Raw genomic sequence first — 3438 nt, forward strand, 5'->3', positions numbered from 1 at the left:
CCCAACCCACCCCCTCCTCCTCCTCCTCCTCCTCCTATCTCCTATCTGTGCACGATAATCTTGGTCCACGGGTGCATATTTCAAGATCGGCATGCGTGAACGATTTCATGGCCGTCGGGTTGCCTTGCGGTCGTGTAACTCACGTTTATAACGTTAATACGACGGGCGCGGAGTGCAGGCTATCGTATTTCGCAGCAAACCCATGGTCCACAGATCGACGAGGCATGTTTTAATATGCAAATTAAAATGCAAATATACCGGCGTCCCCTCCACCTCTCTTTCCCTTCCCTTCCCTTCCCTTCCCCCCTCCCCCTTCTCTCTCTCTCTTTCTATTTCTTTTTCTTTTTCTTTATTTCTGTCATCTTTATTCTCTTATTTTATCTAAGTTCTTTGTCATCTTATTTTGCTCTTCATTTATATCTATATCTATATCTATCATATCTCGTTGCGTGATACCTTTTTCTTTTTTTTTTTGAAGATCATATTTATTATCTTATTAATCATCTCGCGACATTTCTATTTGCCCCATTTTCTACTCTCTAATACGATTTAGAATATATCCTATATAAATCCCCCTTCTAATCTTGATTAAATGCCAACACCAACCTATACGTTAGTTTTCTTTTTTTTATATAGAACCTAACCCGATATAATACATGGGGGCATATTCTTAGTAAATCTTCGAATTTATATCCCATTTGTATTTTCTTTTTTACCCTCCCCCTTCCCCTCCCCCCCTCAAAAAAAAAAAATAATGTAAAACCGATTTATTATCGCGACGATTTTAATATATCTAATCTATTTTTATTATTAATTTCATTTTTTTTTTTTTTTTTATAACAGAGATTTACACACCGGTTTATCGAATAGATGATGACTGTGTGTGTGTGTGTGTGTATGTTTCTTTTTTTCTTTTTATGAGACAGATAAATTCTAAACGATTTAAATAATGATTTACGAAAGAGTTTCTAGTACGAAGTTGATACGTTTAACATTGTTATCCATCAAAATATCGTGAATAAAATAGATCATTTATTATTCGCATGTCCATCGTTGGTATATTGCACGTTACATATATGTGTTACTTTCTCTTGTCCCTGTTCGGTCTCCATGTAACTACTCCAAGTAAGTATATCTGGGTTATATTTATCATGCGGATTGCTCACTTACATGCTATAACGATGTTCTATTATATTAGAGAATCAACTTGGTACACTTTCTTTCGTTATATTTTAGAAGAGGACAATGGTAATAGGTAATGAACGTCTGACGTGATTGTAAAAGTAGAACGAATATAATTAAAAATGATACGTATGATCGATCGATTGAAATGTATAACGCGTTACATTTAAAGAACACAAAAATCAAATTTTTACATTACATTAAAAAACGATTTTGAAATACACGATGAACAGATAAATGATAAACAAATATTGACATGCATAAAAATGGACATTACATTATTCTTTATAATAAAAGAATAATTAAATTTTTGTATGAAGAAAAAAGGTTTGATTAAAGTGCAAAAGAATTAATACAAAAAAAGATTGATTCAAGATGATTCGATAAAGATGTCGTCGACTTTCAATAGGAACGATAGATTCTAAAGGGATTATTCTAGTGGAAAAACGATGAAAGAAAATAGGTATTTGCGGTATGAAGAAATAGTTCAAAGGGACTCAATATAGGTACTAGGATATTCTCGTGTATCGAGTACAACAAGGTAACTGAACACCCCCGCATCCTGATGCATTCTTCTATCCTTTTATACGAAACGAGATAGTTGGATCGTCGTTATCCTTTTTATTTTTATTCTTTTTCTTTTTTCTTTTTTTTTTTTTTTTATTCTTTTCTTCCCCTGCAACTCGGATAACATCTTCTTTCCTGACAAGCTAGCTTTTTGTCCTGATCTACGTGATGGTTGTTGACTGGTATGGTACCGGTGATACCGCTGGTAATACCGGAGGTACTCGAGCGTTACACGACAGATGAACGAACGAACGGACGACCGAGTGTCAAGTACACCTTGTCTTTCATTTAGAATCTCTTATTTTTCTTATTTCATTCGAAGTATGTACGAATTAAAGAGGAAAGTTGACAAGTGTAAATCCGGTTAAAAAATACGCGAAGCGAAACTAACGAGTCCTATATTGATGTCATGATATATTATAGTAATTATATTTTATCATTTATCTCAAAAAATGTCATTTTCACAATACGATCTTTTAATTGATCTAATATTTTTTTTTTGTCCATTATATACGAATTCACATTTATTTAACGATTATTTCTTGGAACATACTAAATTCATTTTTATCATATTATAATATATATATATAAAATATAATAATCATCTGAGAAATTTTTTAATTTAATACATAATACTCTATTTATCTATTTATTACATAAGATAAATATTATATATGAAAATCTTAATGACTTCATTTATTTTTTCGCGTCATCCGGTCCCTAATAGAAAACGCTACACGCATTATTACGCATATATAAGTAATTGGACGGGAATGTGTTAACATAGGATATAACGTAAGATACTTAACTTTCACACTCACTCTCTCTCTCTCTCTCTCTCTTTCTTTCTTTCTCGACTAACATTGAATAGAAAAAAAAAGAGACAGAGAGAGAGAGAGAACGAAGTATATAGAAATGCATCCATGTCAGATACACTTTGGTTGCAGCAGAGTTAACGAGTTAACTCTCCGGTTCGTTTGCTTACGCACGAACGGATAAAAACGATAAAGAAAAAAAAAAGAAAAAAAAAAAAGTAAAGGTACACACGGTGTGCCTAGGACAGTTAAGTAAAAGAAATAGAAAAAGTGTTAACCGAATAAAACCGTCGTCGGCTTTTGCTTTAATATAGAAAGACCTTGTTTATTCAAATTACCTGAGACGTACGTTAATCGTCATGCTTCATAAACGACGTGTACGCGATAATAAAAGCAAAATGTGATAAAAAAAAAAAAAGAAGGGTTTCACCCTTTTGCCTTCCCCATCTATCCTTTACCCCACCCCGTTTATCCAGTCGTTGGCTAGTTAGGCCAATATCGTTAACAGTGTGGTTTATATTTTCCAAGAATAAGAACACCTATTAGTGGACACGAATCTTAATTGGTACTTAACGATAATTTATTAAACGCTCGTTGACTCAGAGAATTACAATAAACCTTTTTCTCTTTATCTTTCTATTTCTATTTCTATTTCTATTTCTATTTCTTATTCTTATTCTCAGTTATGTTCTTTGAAGTCTTTCAAAGCAACCTTTACAATTTTATAGCGCAACTTCTTCGCTGTCGAGAGTGTATGTACCTGTTTGAAACCCGCAACCTTCGTTCGTACGTTCGGTTAGTTCGATCGGAAAATCAGTACGAAGAGAAGCGATACCGAAAAAGGAAATGTTTACGCCTACACCAACTCCAAAGA

This window comes from Polistes canadensis, unplaced genomic scaffold (genome assembly GCF_001313835.1).
Source record: "Polistes canadensis isolate GaletaPanama2010 unplaced genomic scaffold, ASM131383v1 scaffold_421, whole genome shotgun sequence".
NCBI lineage: Eukaryota > Metazoa > Arthropoda > Insecta > Hymenoptera > Vespidae > Polistes > Polistes canadensis.